This window comes from Helicoverpa armigera, chromosome 10 (genome assembly GCF_030705265.1).
Source record: "Helicoverpa armigera isolate CAAS_96S chromosome 10, ASM3070526v1, whole genome shotgun sequence".
Lineage (NCBI taxonomy): Eukaryota > Metazoa > Arthropoda > Insecta > Lepidoptera > Noctuidae > Helicoverpa > Helicoverpa armigera.
Genome location: NC_087129.1, coordinates 10583981 through 10602409, shown reverse-complemented (window position 1 = coordinate 10602409; position 18429 = coordinate 10583981). Strand labels below are relative to the sequence as shown.

The 18429-nt window shown below is 34.6% G+C and overlaps 1 protein-coding gene across 6 annotated transcripts in view; it reads left to right on the top strand.

The window, feature by feature from the left end:
* Nucleotides 1-18429, top strand: part of LOC110371020 (SH3 and multiple ankyrin repeat domains protein 2) — a 218359-nt gene that overhangs the window by 87865 nt on the left and 112065 nt on the right. The gene's annotated exons all lie outside the window — the stretch shown is intronic.

Below are 18429 nucleotides of genomic sequence, written 5' to 3'. Positions count from 1 at the left end.
CTTCAAAACGACTATTAATTAAACCACTTGCATTACACACTTCAAACGAACACAGGTATTACAATTTTTATCACATAGCATGCTCTTATCTGATGTAAATATTCTGGTAGCACATTATGACAAAGAGCTTGTGGTACTAGGTTCAGTACCTGGTCACAATATGTTTTGGTTTCCTAAGCGAAAGCTTTGTTGGTACAGATGGTAAGTGGTGATATTGTATTAGATTATTGAAGCTGAATGACATTTTTACACATAATTTTCAGAGTACTGGATAATGAAATGAATTTTCAAGAAATACCCTACCGATTTCTCAGTAAAGGAAGTGAATAAAACATAACACCGAGTTCCAGTAGCATACAACTATCAATTTAATTAAATGACTGCCTGAAAGGCATCGTTTGTTAATAACGTGATAGTAAGTGTAAAGTCCCGACCTAAATACAACATTATCTAGATTATCACAAAGATTTTATCTAAGCCAGACATTCAGACAATGAGTCACTCATGTGGAATCAACAGTGAATCCAAGATAAAGAATACACACACATTCATAGATAACTTAATATTAAGACAAAACTTATTTGTACCAGTTGTACCTATTTGTTTGCCTCTATACTAGACACAAAACAACCAATTAGCCTAGAATCTTACAACCAATAAATGGAGCGACCAACCCTCCTGATGTCGGAAGTGTGAGCAATCAACATTGAAATACGTACTCAGATCAGTGTGCAAGCTTTTCATTATGCAGACTCGACCACTAGCCACGAGCCACTCGACCACTAGCCACGAGCCACTTGCCCACTAGCCACTGAGCCACTAGTTTACCTTAAGCAAATAAACAGGGACTCGACTGGCCCTCCGCTTGGCTGACGGAAGCGTTTGCAATCGATATTCGAACGCACCCGGGACATTCTACTCCCTCGTATGATGTGTACTATCGCGTGCAAATGCGTTAGTTTTGTTTGTGTTTTGGTATTGCGGCTTGGTGTGTTGATATTGTGATAAGAAAGGGTTTTATTGGTCGTGAGTAAAGCAGTAACTAAGTAAGTGTGTGTTCAAAAAAATATTGTTGTTATTTAAATAATGTACAAGCGTTTATCACTAAAACATGGAATAAAACACCACACAGCTGAAATCATCTGCCGATTGGCTTGAATTATGTGCACAGAAAAAAGCAGCTAAAGTGGTAGACTTAAACTGTCACAGGTATCGAAAATTCGCAAGTGAATAAAGTAGGTAAATGACAAAAACAATTTCAGTTGCCGGACGCAGCCAATCCATCCACTCATATTATTACACTGCGTCCCTGCAAAATACACTGTAATACAAATTTCACTTGCCACTTCTGTGATCGATTACCCATGAGCTAGTTATTCGGCCCGACCGTGCATGTAACCCGATGCTCGGGCGCGCTCGGGACTATTCGGCTTCGTTCGGCTCCGCTCGCGTGCGCATTAGCGTGTCAATCATATAACGTTACTAGTTACCAAGGTAACTTAATTACACACGTGACGTATACTTGCAGTTGTGGAAAAAATAACGGCAGAAGGGACAAAAAGAGAGGACTTGCAAAAAAAGTTTTGTATGAGGGGGATCCCCTCATTGTTACTTTGTGTGAAATTCGCAGTTTTTTTGCCTTCCTTTAGTGAAATAAAATACGGCATAGTTGGTTGTTATTGCCCAATAAATTGTGGTTTCAATTTGCCGAGTGAATCAAAATAGGAACTTCAACCGAAGTAACTATTAAGTAATGTATGCTGTTTTTGCAGACTTTCCGATTTAAAGCCCAATGAATAATAAAGGAACTAAGTTGATCAAAATTGTAATTGTAAATGTATTTTTTTTCTTTTTTTGATTAACTTATATTTTTAGGAAGACAGGTAATGATTGCCCCTATACCACATGACTATACTGTAAGGAAGTAAAACTACAATCCACAGTCGTTGAAGTTCACTTCCACAAATCTCAAATGACCACTGTAATGAAACGCCATTAAAAAACGAAACTTTATCAAAGCCGCTACAAGTAGCCGATACAATAACATTGTATCAGATAACAGACCAGTCCATGCGAGTAGAAAGTATACTGACCCACAAATCATGGCGGACGAGTTATCGCCAAGTGAAATGTACTCAATCGCTTCACTACAATTATATTGGAATAAGTTATTGCAGAAGGTTTATAAGTTTCTCCACCTTAAGTTACTTCTCCCAGCTATATTAGGGCCAACTCTGGTCTATTAGCTTACTTCTCCTTGCTGCATTAGGGTCTGCTTCTAATATAACCGTATACAGGTGTTTACATTATTTTACATGGGACAATCTATATGACGTATTATGCCTATCTCACCTCTTCAACGTCAGCGTGCCTGTGAAGTTTCTATTTCAGAATATTCCACGGCTTCGATATTTATGTCAGAATAGTTTAATAGGCTCTCAATAGTGATCTACTAGATATTTGGGTTGTGGAGGTTAAACAAGACAATTTTTATTTGACGCATTTAATTTGTCATATGTTTTGCTTTATTTCTTGTTATTAATGGTTTGTTATTGGCAACTGACAGCCCGATACAACATTTATAACATTAGCAATTTAGAATAAAGAGGTTGTAAGTAAATTCATTACGATAATCACACCTTATAAAAACACAATTGACAATTTAAAACCTCTGAGTTACTCTTAAAGAAGAATACCTGTAATAGTAATGTTTTAACTGCAATCCTTTTTTATTGCACTACTGCATTAGTTTTATAGTGAAACATAAACTTTGAGTGAACTAACGAGAAATCCGTGATTATGGAAACAAACATTCTCATCAAGTGGTTTCAAGTGATCAACTTGACAGAACTGGGTGAGTCAGTCAGCTTGAAAATTATAGGCAAATTCCCTTGCGGTGAGACATATTGCAATGTGTACGAAGCTTTGCTGGATGGTTAAATAAACTGAATATATGTAGAATATCATGACTTAATGATGATGATTGATAGCAAAATGGGTTTTGTTGTTGGTGATTTTTGTGGGTCATTATTATTTGTGACATCATCAAATGATTCCTCCCAGTGTGGGTGCAGCGTGAGGGAGTGTCAGACTCTTACTGACTAAAATCCACCATGTTTCTGCTTACGCCCTTTATGTAGGTATCAGGACAGCGGTAACTCTTTCGAACAATCCCACATCATTTTTTTGTGGATTTACAATGACAATCTGTGATATCATAAAATAATCTCCTTTATTGATTTATTATTCTTTTCGTTTTCCTCAAATCAACGAGATGGTGTCAAAATAATATTCGTACGCAAGACTCAACTTTTGATTATACAACATATATTGGTCGTAAAAAACTTTGTAACAAGTTTATGGAGCCAAATTAGGTATTTTTCCGTTTGTCGGGATCAATGATCCTTTCAATAGAAGGCTGTACGATCATATGAAGGAAAAACATCTACCATTCAATTCAACATAGGTATATTTTTTGCTCCGTCTATATAGGAGTCTGACTGACAGGATATTTTTAGAGATCCTCAATATGAAACGTGAGTCTTAGATCAGAATATAATTAGATCGGTTTATTTAATGTTCATACAAAAAGCTTTATTAGATAAGATATTAATTGTTTTCCAAAAATCGCTGTAAGCATAAGTACAATCTGCTTTTGCAAAATTCAATTAAGTGATTTGTTTCATTACTGTAAAGTTGTCGATGTCGTAATTATTGATTCTAGTTATATTATCCACACATTTTTGGATAGTGAAGTATAAATAAATGTTTATAAGTGGTAATCGTAACTTCTCATATCGAAGTTTCGCAGCTCGTCATCTCTGAACTCCTTCAATTTTTTTTTCTACGGTGTCCTATCATTTAAAAAAAAAAAACTAAACGATATTTCTACCACTGAACAAGATACTGTGATACTGTCCTTCAATAAAAAAAAGTTGACGATCTACCTGAATTCATGACGTCATATCATACACTCGTTATTTTTTACCAACAGCACAAAAACTGTTGCCTTGTGAGAACCGGTATTAATTTAGCCAGATGAACAAGAAAGAGTATCTATGAAATGAAGGGCAATTTACAATAGAACCTTTATAAAGAACCTTTTTACATCACGATACGGCGTGACGTGGTAATAATTAGAAGATTATCTATCTTTGTATTGCAAATAGAAAACTTTGTAGATTTAATCATGAACTAACAGTAAAGAGATTATTTACTTTTTTGTCGATGAGCTGAACTTGAGAATGGAGTGACTCTTCAAGTTCTTAGATAACTTTATTTTGAACAGAGATGGTTTTTGAACTTTTTGGTTTCCGAATGCTTTAGTGATGTATCTAGTCTATCTCTATCTAGATATGTGTGTGTGTTTTTAGGCTAAAATCGCGTGAGAAAGAACTTGCAGGCTTTCTCGCGCGCAATCCTGTAGGTACGTTCCAAAGGACGCGCGATAGTCTGTGTGTAAAGGCCGCTATTGTCTTGAAACTTTTTACTCTTGGATAATTATATCTATGATCGATCGATTGCTTGACCAAGTTAATCCGGTATTGGTAGGGTCGTTGCATATATCTACTTGTCCCTATATGACAGAAAAAAATAAGTAGTCCTTATGTTGCCCTATTAACTGTGTATTAAAACCTAAAATAATAGTAATCGTAGCTCTCGTTTTGTTCTAAGAATAAAATTAATATTAAATGTCGTCTGATTTCAGTGGTGTCAGGTTTGATGTTAATATTCCGTTTTTTTGCTAGAAATGAAGGAAACTGGTCTATTTACGAATAATTGGTAAATTACGAGGATATCTGACACTAACATTGTTAAAATAGACTTTAGTCTAACTGTAAGTAGAACTGGTTAAAGAGGTAATCACTACAATCCAAAAACGAAAATATACCTAAACATCTTTCTCTTACCATAATCTAAAAAAATCTGTACATAGTAAGTTTGAATGAAGAAAAGGACCAAACCAATAGGTAGTTATTTATTTGTTCTTCAACTGAATTTCTACACCTTATGCTATCTAAAATTACTTAGTAAATCTATAAATCATTAAGCCATTTCCTCTTCGCTAAATCAAATTAAGCCCCAGTGGCCATGAATTGATAGATTGGCACAAAGCCCCATAAGGCATACAGTACATCAATTGAAAACCAGTATTACCTTAAAAGTCTACAATTCATAAATCTAAATCGATTCCAATTACTTTTAATAGGCCGTTGATATAATTGGGCCATTTGAATATATAACTTTATGATATACTACTTAAGTATATCGATACTTCCCACTATATCGATTGACATAATCGATTCTATCGAATATGCCATATCAACTGGACTGCCCTTGAATTTTTTGTTCCACAATTAAATGATATTTTATGGCGGCAATATTATTGAAACATCAATCAGTTTAGAACCAGTCAATTGAGTTATTTAATGTGATACTTGATCTGATAATAGTGTTCTTGGTAATTACCTCCCTCCATGGTCGTTTTACGATTCAGCTTCGATAAGTTCATAATTATGGCTATTTCATTTGCTCCATTTTTAATTACCGTTTAATTCGGATTTTGAAGTTTAATAATTATCTAAGTATCTATCCTATGCTTATTCTTAGAGCCCCGCACACTGTTAACTTTTAGTCGACCATTTGAATCGGCCCCATAGTTCGGAGATGAATGATGAGATGATAACCGCTATCAGATCGACTAAAAAAATAGGAATCACGATTACCTTTAAAATAAACTATCAACCAACCAACGGGCTATCTATTGACTGAGATTAGTCTGCAATATGCAGGAGCTTTTACAAAGATTTTTTTGCAGCCTAGTAGCCATAAATCATGTTGATATGAAGATTAAACTAAACTAAAAAGATTACCGTCTTCTTACAAAATTCGCTGGAAATAGGTCGAGAGTACGGTAAGTGAGGCGATGCACGCACAAACTCTTATGCAACAGTAGGTATTGTAAACATTGCACACACAATCTGGAGCAATTCTTGAACATATCTGTCAATATTGGCTTTAATCATTGTGTAGTTGAGTTTACTTACTTTAGTACCTATATTTTTACCACTATGGTACAAAATTATTGAATCATTTTATTTAAATTGGGAAGATAGCGTTTTTGGAAAAAACAGTTTTTCTGTTTTTGAGCGTAACTACGCATTTACTCGTAGAATAGCATTTACCTACTCATATTAACTAATGATTTTTTACATAAATGATCAATGTGTAGACAGATATGGCAAAGTTACCCGATCATTTACTTACACTTCATTCTTTAAAAGAACATATTCATACAGTACCTGCATATTATTAACCAAGCTACATTATTATAATTAATCCTGACACAACAATATTCAACATGGCAATTTCTACTGACAAACAATAAGAGAAACAACCGAACTTCACTACGGAATCAATAAAGTTTACTGATTGTTAGCACTAAGAACGCCAAGAGTGGCGCTAAATGAACTTACTATTTTACTACTGTTGCTAGTGACTGGGATTTTCACAAGGTCCAAGACTATATTAGGTATGTGATACTTGACTAGCTGTTTTCCCGCAGTTTCACCCACGTCCTTTGGAATCTAAGTCTTTATACCCGGATAAAACATAGCCTTTGACAGATCGGTTTGGAGCCTTTATAAAATGTTTCCTCTTTATTACATCACAATAGATATCCTTATTCCAAAAAAAAATGCGTATCTCAACTTCTACGGTTCTTCCAAAAACCTCTTTTCACTGCTATTTTTTCTTTTTTATTTTCGCTACCAAGAAGATTTTTAGCCGTCATTAGTTGTTGAATAGTTTCAAATTTCGAAAGACTGTATTCTGAATTTAAATAAACTCTTTTGCAAAAAAAACGGGCACCTATGCGAAATCTTAGTTTTAAGGACTTTACGTGTATTTCAAAGGGTTTTAATGATTGTAGTATGTTTCTAGCATCAAAAGAGTTAGCCGAGCATGCGTGAGAGTGTATTCTAAATTTTAATTTTGTACGATTGCTAAGAAATTGGTTAAACCTTGTTTTGGACTAATTGCTGGCAGAAAGTTCGTCGGTGTTTTGAAAATTTTTTGAAGTGATTTTCAGGAAAATGATAATGCAGTTTTAATTAATGATTAATGTACTTTTTTGTTGGGTCAAAACATTTTTGAAAAACTATAGTTATAGTTAGTTTAGTTACAGCCTATTTATCGTCCCACTGCTGGGCACAGGCCTCCTCTCACACGGAGAAGGATTGAGCATTAATCACTACGCTTGCTCAATGCGGGTTGGTGATTTCAGACTATATAGTCCAGGTTTCCTCAAGATGTTTTCCTTCACCTTTTTATCAGCCACTGGTGTCTAAGATATACTTAGAAAGTACATACAAACTTAGAAAAGTTGCATTGGTACTTGCCTGACCTGGATTCGAAAAACTATGCGTATTGATAAAATTTTCACCTGCTCTAAATGGGCTATACTGATGATTGATGGCAATGTTAAGAATTTCGGTATTTTAGTGTAAATCGTTTCTATTGTTTAGATATTGTACCCACGTATTTTAAAATATCGCTTTTTCATAAATAAACACTATTTAGAAGAGTAGCAGTACCTTTGGCTGCGACACATTAGGGGTTCTGATTTCAAACAACAATCGAAAAGAAATCGAATTTAGAATGAATCTTCTATATTATCTCTGCCACTGCGTGTAGGCAGAGTTTAGCCTGTTAATTAAGTGGGCACACTATTGCTTCCTACTTGGAGGCCCGCCTACATACCATGAGAGTTGGCCCAACATTACGAAATGACTTGACAGGCGGTCTGTTTAATCGTTGTTTAGATACTTTCTGTCTTGCATGTGCTAATGTGTTGATATTTTATACTTATGAATGGTTTTTCTTTACATTGTGCACTCAATTTATTGACGTAGGCATGCGGTATTCTTTAAGATCCAACAATCTTTAAAGGTAAAAATCATGTTTATTTTCCTTCCCAGTGTCAACCTACTTAATAGCTAAGCTATGGCTAGATATAAACGGTTTTGTGAAGGCTGTTTACGTCTTCATTTGTTAAGCAATATTATATTGGTTTGCTTGTCGCGACTTGTTCAAGAATAAACGTGATTATGATGCAGCTACATTATGCTAATATTTTATGTTCAAAGCTTTGACAAACCAGTTTGCGTCACATTAATTCTAAACTCTCGGCTGTATAATGCAAACACAGCCAATGAATACTCACAGAAGAAGAAAAAAAAACAGAAAAAAGTTTCTATAACTTTTAATTTTGATGATTCTTAATTTGAATTCCAATAAAAAGTATGTTCCTAATTCAAAAATTAATTAAGTTCGTTGACAAACGTCAATAGTTTGAGAATAGAATGTGGTCAAGTACAGTCGGGTACGTCGACCTCTGATTGACTCGTCACGTTTAGAACGTACGATCGCTTTTTGTCTCTAACAGTACTCATCGGTATTAAGTACATAGTATTATTTGCCTTTTTTTGCTTCATTGGGTGTTAGTAAAAAATAATTACAATTAGTTAATCTTTTCTGCTCGCTTTAATACACACAGTAATTATTAAAATTAACGTTAAAAGTCGTGAAAATGCACACTTACATAAATCTTTGATGTTTAATTAAGCCAGCGGCGATTAAATCACGCGATTAATTTCGCGTCCACGTTTTCCTGACTACAATACTAACTAACTATACTACACAGTAAACGAGTCTATTACCGAGCTAAAACACGAAAAAACTAACAATTATTGGCAAATTAACGACATGCAATTTTTCTTCGATTTTATCGTAGCGCGAAATCTATTCGGTGTTCTACGTTTTTTTATTGACTGCACGTAACATTAAAAGCACTCTACAGACTAAATAGTCGGCCGACAGTTGGCCCGATTGTTGGCAATTTTTTTTAAGAAAATCTTGATTTCTCTGATACTAGCTAACTGCTCCGATCTTTGTTATCTGCGTACTACCATTCATCTTCATACTGATTTACGAACCCAAACAAACTATCGGTCGACTAAAAGTTTGCAGTGTGCCTCTCAAGAAACTCCTTGGCATTGTTGACGTAATAATTATAGCGCCTTTGCTTATGAAAAAGTTTTTTTTTTCTTTTTAATTTTTATTTACACTTTGCCAGTGAGAACTACTTAGTTCCGTGGTTCCCGGGAACTAGTATAGCGTTCCTTTCTAATCGTCCGTAGTAATTGCCGCCTTTTGCAAAGTTTTTTAATGTTTATTTTAATTGCCACTGACATCTACAGTACCTATAAAATAAGAGTTTTACGACGAAGAAAACCAACTTAGTGGTACGTTTTAATTAAACAAGGGAAAACGTATTACTATTGAAGTTTATTTATTTTAATTTCCTGTGGTTTTCTTTTCCATGTTTTCTTTAACCATATAAATAAGAAAATGGACATGTCAAAAGTATTAAAGAAGATAATCTATTAAAGAAGACATAATCAATAAAAAATCTTCTTAACCTAAAGGGGTCTACACACCAAAGCCGCTGAGCCCGGCGGCACAGCCCGGCGGCCCAACCCGCCGGCCTTATTTTGTACAATCATGCCGCTGGCTTGCGCCCGCGCGGGCAAGCCGTCAGTCTCCCGCCGGCTTTCATAGAGTATTTGGCAATTACTAGAACACCACATGCCGCGGCTGTCGTGCCGCCGGCATTGCCGCCGGAGAGTCGTTCGGCTTGGACATTCTGAAGCCGCCGGGTTAACCCGCCGGCACTAAGCCGCCGGGCTGTGCCGCCGGGTCAGCGGCTTTGGTGTGTAGACCGCTTAACGGTTCTAAGTTTAAAATCAGCACGTTCCAAGTTCAAAACTTGTTCACACCTATTTATATTTACCATTCTAAACCAAAGTTTAAAGGTCTCGAACCTAGGCTAGTTCGCTCACCTCTAATTAGTCTATACTCTATAGTATATGGAATAGTCCTATTGTACAAAAACTATACCTGTGGTCTGTGGTCTGTAACAAGGCCTTGCCTTTCTCACGTACACAATGACCCAATGCTTAGATAATTATAATCAGCTTTGCCCTTGTCTGTTGTTGTTATACTTAATTATATTTTTTGTGTCAATATTATTGTTTGTAGATTATTGTTCTTGTTTTTTGGATGAAGTCCGTTTTTTGTAGGAATTTTGAATTAATTATTAAACAATTGCAATGGTATTTCTAATGATAGAGTAACTTGGAATTATAGTACGCCAACTTTGGCGAATTACGTGCAGTTACGTTTAAGGAACTGCATAACTTATTTTATTTGATTCTAAAGAACTTTCTCCTTATTTCCAACTTATAAAAGCGAATAAGTGCCTTATTATTAATAATAAAATAAAACGGGTAATCAAAACTCACTTCCTTTCATACGAATGAGTGGGTACCTACTTAAGTAGAGGAAGTGAAGCATATTTGGAATACCAGTTTGTTTTTTGAAAATAAATTGAAGGAGAAACGGGATAGCTCAATAAAAATACATTAAATTGTTGTCAAAATATTAAACTTTAATAATGAGAACAATCAAATATAAAAAATACCAGATATATAATCAAAATGCCTATCAAACTAAAAATACTCCAAAAACGTGATTTGACTTAGGGTGCAGACTTAGGTTTTTCTTTGAAAATTGCTAACACTTTTTCTTAGAAACTAATAGAATTCAAATATTTTTATAGTCATTGGCTATTCACAAAAAAAGAAACTTTTACAAAAAAATAAAACCGACTCCCAAAAAAACTGAAAAGCAAAAAAACATGGTATTCCAAATTAACAACACACCAACCTAACTTAAAATTGCATGTAAAATTTTTAATTCTAGAAATATTCACAAAATCATAGTAATATCTTAAACTAACAAGGTCACTCCGCAATTAAAATAATTACAATAAAGATTTAGAGTATTACAGCAAATGATTACCACTGATTGCATTCTTACCGAAAAAGTTTTCAAATCAGGCGTTTCGTTCGCTGGGGGCTGGTAGCCGAAATGTCAAGATGGCGTCCTGTTTTTAATGCTGTATGGCTTTGTGTATCGTTTGACGTTATGTTTACGGCATAAAAACTCAGATGGCGTTTATATATATTTAGATATCGAAGTATTCCAAGTTACCTGCAGTATTCCAAATATGCTGCAGTTCCTCTACCCTTGGTGTGAATTTCACATGGCCATCGTTCACACTATCAACAGTTTACCAATGAAATCTGATCTAGTCTATGAATTAATATACCGACATTGACATTTCTAAAACCATTCATTGGACAATCTGGTCAGGTCACCCACATTAAAAATTAGCTAACTAACAACCTATATTTTAAAATCTAACATCTCTAACGCCTGTTTTCACATATCGTCATTCATTTTAACCGACTTCAAAAAACGGAGGACGACTCAAGTCGCCTGTTTTTTTATTTAACTACTATCTTATGGTATGTTACGTAACGTTGTATGGTATGTTGTTATGGTAGTTTTCCGAAAATGTTAAAATAAAATAAAATGTTAAGTCCATTGTAACTATAACCAACTTAGTAATGATGACTCTTAGCTGCTTCCAAGAAATACATCATTTCACTTCGACAGCGCTGACAGGGCAAAACTTGATAAATCAATTAAATTTGTGCAGTAGCAAACTTTTTTCCTGAAACATCACATACGTCAATCCTTGAACAGCTGATAACCTAAATGATGATTGATAACGTATTTAATCAATAATTACACTAACATACACTGATCAACTCAAATCGTAGATCGTATCAATATCAATGCAATATTTGAGATCCGCGAATAACAGTATGTCAATTATAGATTGTAAAGTGCGCTATCGGATAGCAGGCGCCTAATCTTTTTGTCCCTGAGTGTACGTTGAGCAATTTCCTTAAATAGTTTATTGACATGATAACATTTTGAATAGGTACCTATCGGGACTTTTGATAGCGATGCAAGTAGCATGTTTATTAATTTAATTGAATATTAAATTAGCCTTGCAAAGTACCTATCTGTCTGTTTCTTTTTACCTAAAAGCACCTGAAGGTTATGTTTTTGATAATAGGTACAATCAGTATACTGCCCATTTGTTTTGTTTCTTTCTGTGTAATTACAGATAGTTCTTGGTCTGATCCTTTGTTAATATTTACATCGGTGAATTACTCCTTATTGTTATTAAGATTTGATTCTAGTTATATGAAAAGAAAATCTTGCCGTCATGGACTTAGTAACTTAACACTATGTAAACTGTCATGAAGTTTTAAAGTATTACGACCAAAATTTTTCTCTTTTTAAAAACAATTTGTGTGAACAATGGCGTAGTTTCAAATTCTTTTAAAAATACCAACCTTCATAACGAAAACATCCACGCCAGCAAAATGGGTGTGATTGCAAGTACCAGTTCATCATTGGATAAAAAAAAGGTAAATAAATACCTGGTACCACGCCCACATAGTTACAACACGAGCTACATATGAAAGCAATAACCAGTGATAAATGACCAAATGTATGAGATAATACAGGGGTTCGAGCTAGTCTTGTACGGCCTTTATTTTACCTGTATTTTTTAAACGTTTTGTTTTCAAGAACATTTGTTACTGTCTGAGGGGGCTTTTATCGGAGTGCCATTTTGGCTTGGGGTTAACTGGTTTTAGGGAGATAATGTTTTTGTGGAAATATTTCTGGGATCTTCCAAAGTGTACCAAAATTCCATTGCCACTCCATGCCATTTAAGTATAGAATATCCCGCTGTAATCTGTGACTCATAGAAAAAAAAAAACCATGTTGGTCAGAAGAGGTAATCCGTGGTGGTAATCTTATCAAAATGAGTCAAGTGTGACTGTTTTTAAGATAAACTTAACATCACAACAAAGTACACTGAGATCGTTACATATCGGCATTTTCAGTAAAGACCCGACTTCTATCCATCTTTGGACAAATTACACCGTCTTAACGAACAGTAAGAGCGCTCGATTATCACAGCCAAGTAACAGTTAGTCGACACTTGCCTGAGTGACCGATTACTGACTTGTGTCCTATTCTTGACTGCAGATGTAAGCTCTCGGCTTTACTTACTTACTACCTTGACGCTTGTAAGATTAGACGGTGTAATACTGCTTAATGCCTTATATGAATAACGATGTTCGCACAAGTCACTTGAAATGGAAGTGAAATAGGTGACTTGAAAGGTCACAAGTTACGTTATGTCTTCCTGGAAGAACTAGCATAACGTTCACGTTATTTTAGTTCTAAGTTTCATTATTTCAAGTCAATTTGAGCAAAAAAGGATCTTTGCATAGTATACTTAAATGCGTGTTTAGATTGAATACCAAGTATTAGGTATAATCATCGGCAAGGACATTGAGCCCTGACCTTCACCTTTGAAGTATGTATCTACATATACCGATTTAGTTATTGTGCCGTAACATAAGTTAATATTAATGTAAGTGTCTGCAACATAAAAGTGCCGAGTTAGCTAGAATAAGTTAGATATAAGTTTTCATTGTAAAAGTGTTTGAATTGATTTATTACATACTGGACAACCGAACTACGAACATGTGTTTCCTTTAACCAACCCAATCAACGCACCATATCTCACCTTCGAAGAAGTGATTATTGGTTTATTGCCTTAAGTGTATCCCCACTCTTCCGCCGAGAGCTCTTTATCCGTGCCGATAACTATAAGAGAAGCCTTTTTCAATCAAGTATAAAACCATACATAAGAACTGCTATAACAAAAACTCATAATTGTATCATTTTACTTCACCACGTGGAAACTAGATCAAATGTGACAATCACTTTTAAAAGTTAACGTCATTTAATACTTCCCTTCTACTAAGAGAAAGGTACGGTCCAGTGAAATGTTAATAAAAAAAGTAGTCAATGTAAACATTACTTTTATGGACCTCGAAAAATAAATGTGTGAACATTTTGGTAATTGTTGAAAATGTACCGTTAGGACAATCTATGTTAGCGGTACACTGTTAATTTGATGATATAATAATGCCGTGAAATGTACTATAAGGTCATTAAAATTTACTTTTATAGTCATAATAGGCTCTTAGGAGGATAGTTCGCTGTTTGTAATGTCTATTGCCGGTTTAAGTGGCGCTTGAGAAGTTATTAGGAATATTTTGCAGTTAGTACAGTTTGTAATTGTTGAAGTTGGATATATTTTGAAGCTAGAACGATGTAATTTAGTTCAAAAATGCTTCTCTAAAAACTAAAATTGCAGAGGATTACCCGAATAGAGCAAATATAAATCTAAACTGGCAAAAAAGCTTTTAGCTTTTACCGATCAAATGTTATTTGCAAAATAATAATCCTGAACCTATCAAAAAACGCTCACACACAAAGAAAAGAAAAAAAACAAAAAACAATCGTTATTTCCCCGAACCAATTTATTAACAACCTCCGAATAAACGTCAGCAAAATATTTCCCAACCACTATCATAACAAAATTCTGTCGAATTTTTTTGGAAGCAGGTTGATGTAGATGTAGACTGCACATCAGTGGTAACTCTCATGCACCTTAACTCAATAGTATATAAGTACGACTTTCCTATAAAACTGTTACCACTGACCTGAAGTTGACTGTACCCAGTACTCGGAGAGTCAATATTGACTTTGTGATAAACATGAGGTACAAGTAGAAGGTACCGTTATGTCACTGTATGACAGTGAAGTTTGAGAGACACGAGTGTGTGGAATAGGTGCTAAATGTGGAATGCAAGTGTATTTGGGAGATGTGGTCTTTTTGCTGATATCATAATTTTTGAAGAACTTTTACTTAGACTTGTTGCCAGCGACAGAACTTCTGGATAAGAATTTATTTATCAATTAGATGCGTACATCAAATGTACCATAACAATTTTGAGAGTGTAGTTGGGTCGATTCTTAAGTAGATCTGCATTTCGAATGTACTTGTATCTTAAACAGTTGTCACATCTTAAAATACATAGGATGCTAAGAACGACTCGAAAATTTAGAACATCTTAGATAACTCCACCAGGAAAAGTTTAATGAATTCAGGTCTCCACAATCTAAACTTCCTTTAAATGCCAACAAACCTAGCCCTCCATATACAGACCAGAAATAAAACATCCAGGTTAAAATAAATCGTCCAAGCAATTACAGCTAACTACTACCGTTTAAATATCACTTAAATCACACATATTTATCATCTGTGGAACATTTCATCACCGGGACACTTAACGTTCTATCTTAACTGGTGTAATTAAGCCGTCGTCGAGTTATCTAGAAAATGTATGCCTAATTACCTTATGTGGTTAAACTGCAGGTAACAGAGTTATTGGAAAGGGAAAGTTCTAATTTTTCAGCTTAAATGGTCTTTTCATACTTTCATGTAAGGATGTTCAGGAAGAATGACTGATGGTCATGCATAGAATATGAGCGGTCTTCAAGCGGATCTCAAGTCCTTAAATTGGTGGTTCCAATCAAAATAAGCATTGCGATTGAATGACAAACGACCCCACATCGAACTATTCATGTTTTGTTACCCTGATAGTGCGTGATGCTTTCCCATTTTCAAAATAAAAGATGTTCCCTAAGTATTGCTGTAACGTTATCGAATTTGGTTTATAGGCCAATAATTTTTGAGCCTTAATGGTGAAATACTTCTAACCTAATTATTTACAGGCTGTTATTGTAACGTCGATGAGCGTCAGAATAAAAAATATAACATGGGAGCCTAGACAAACATTTCTTCGAAAATGCTTATTTCCAGGAAAGCCTAGCATACTAGAATAAGGCTTCCTGTGTTTTTTTACATTACTAGTACTATTTAAGTATGAAAAATCAATAATAAGGATCACATGGATTCTAAGTTGGCCTCAATCTTTCTGGAAACATACATGGAAACACACATACATATTTTAGTAAAAAAATCTAAGAGGTTAAAATAAGCGGATAATACAAAGCATGTTTCTTTAACCCATCGACGCAAAGATAATATTTATTGTTATGTTTATATCTCGAACCTTCGTAGTCCCGACCTTACCCGTCTTGTTTATTCTGGAAAAATATGAGCTTATTATGTTGCTATAAAAGAAAATCTTTTATGTTAGGATACGAAAAACTAGAGCGTAAAGAAACCTAGTCCTGTTTTCTCTTGACTTGGTTTTCGGTTTTTGTCAAATGACTTTGTCACTCTGAAGTCAGGTTATGTTGACGCTTCGCCACAGGTTTTTAACTAATTTCCCAAAAATGAGGAGGTTCTTAATTCTGTTTGTATTTTTTGTGTTTTGTTCGTATATTTTGACTACCGTGAAATCTCTGGTAGCGAACTTCGAAGCAAAGTCTAAAATATTTATCAGACACCAATATAAAGCGTGACCCTAATAGCTTTGTTCATCAATCAATTTGTCAATGGTTTATCTTCGGTACAATTATTTAGATAAGAAACTTCGTCACTTTGCCATCTGCTGCGGTTCCAAGGAAATCAATCGCTTTTCCTTTTGTATATAATCTTATCGAGTTACTGTGACGTTTCTAACGCATATTGCATGTCTAATTAAAAAGCTATGATCCTATCTCCTAATGTTTTAAACGAATTATTATCAAACAAGTAATTATATTTCTATTAAAAATCACTTTTTCCTGTCGGAAGGCCTGAAAGATAAATAAAAGAATGTCTTATCGTTGATTGAAAAAAGATGGCCGCTGTGTTTAAATTTAGAATGTGGTCGTGATTGGTTGTTATTTATATTTGACAACTTTTTTTTTTCAGAACAATAGGGAGATATTGAAAATTGTACCAGTCCATTCTATAGAATAGTAAAAGGGATATTTAGAAACATTGTGTTGTGTTTTTTTGAACTAATTAAGGTTAACCACAAGATAGTGTTATCAAGTTGTACACATAGGGCCCTTGTAAATATGTTTTTAGTAACTGATAAAGACTATGAAGTTCACCCAAGTTATGGTATTGCATCATATTAAGATTAAGGAGTTATCGTACCTTTTTTCTACCTTAGAATTCGGGTATAAAAGAGAGTGAGAAAACGCTTCGTCAAATAGAAGCCTAGAGCATAAAGAACAAAGTTATTAAGTGGCATACAAAACACTTAAGAAATTGATACACTTCACAAATGCACTTTAATTTTACTGCCTTCATATTACCTATATCTTGTCGGCTAAATAATTAATAACAAGCCTTGATACGACTTGATACGGTGCATCGTTTATGTCGCAAACAGTAATTAACATTATCAATCCGATTAACTAATTATGACATACGGTTAACCAAATTCTTAACTAGACTTTAAATAAATAAATGTTATCTTATCCTCAATGACTACCTTAATTGGAAAAAAAATAAGTATGTCGTGTTTTTTCCTAGAATTTGGTCGACGCCGGCGCCGGTACATTTTAGTTCAACGAAACGCAACCGGATAGTATGAGCATGCGACACATTATAAGCAAAGGATATTTGCATTTCTGCCTGTCTATTGTATGTGAATAAAACCTTTGCTTTTGACGGTGGAGGTTTTACTGCGCAGTTGAAAACTATATTTTATTGAAATTGAAGAGAACGTGGACTTAAATATGACTTATCTTTCTTTCCCAAATAAATATGTATGAAAAAAATATATAAAGATACTTCTGCGCGGGTGACAAAAATCCAGAAAATTCCGTTCTAAGTTACCAAACTACTACTTCATATGAAGTAACAATTACGTAAAATGGCAATACTTGTGTCCTATAAAAATTATGGCCCATAAACCCAAGAATGGCTATAAATAAACGGGCCTATTTCTTACTTGAGCCAACCTAAATATAGATGGTACCTTTAGATAAAATCATTTGTAAGAAAAGCCCCACACTACAGACCAACCAGTCGGTCGACAGTTGACACAATGATTGTCATTCTTTTTTAAATCTTGATTCAAATCATAGTTTGCAGTCGGTCTGAGACCCGCTAAAATAGCTGATCTTTGTAATGTGCGTACTACCATTCATCTTCATACTGATTTGTAAGCCCAAAGTATCGGCCGACTAAAAGTTTGCAGTGTATTCTTAGATAAATTCATTGGTTATAGATACATAGGTCGTTTGTCTAGAGGGCAAAAGGATTACCGTCAACTGTTTTGCCCACTTCTAATTTTGCTACAATATTTTTCTTGCTTAATAGTCGCAACTTGTTTTGATAGGGCGAAGAGAGCCAGCGTTTGGTAATTAAGTCAGACTTTTATTTTCAATTTTCTTTTTTCCAATGTTACGTCCAGCCAGTTCGTTAGTTACGCGTCGAATAATGGTTTAATTTTATCGTTCGTACTTGGTTTAGTTGGAGTATTTTTCAAGCGAATACGCGCAGTTTATCACCATGTCTAAATCGTATAAAATGCCTCAGTATGACGATTCACGATAAAAGAATTCAGGCATTGGTTTCCTTTACCTAACTGTTTTAATAAAATTGACAAC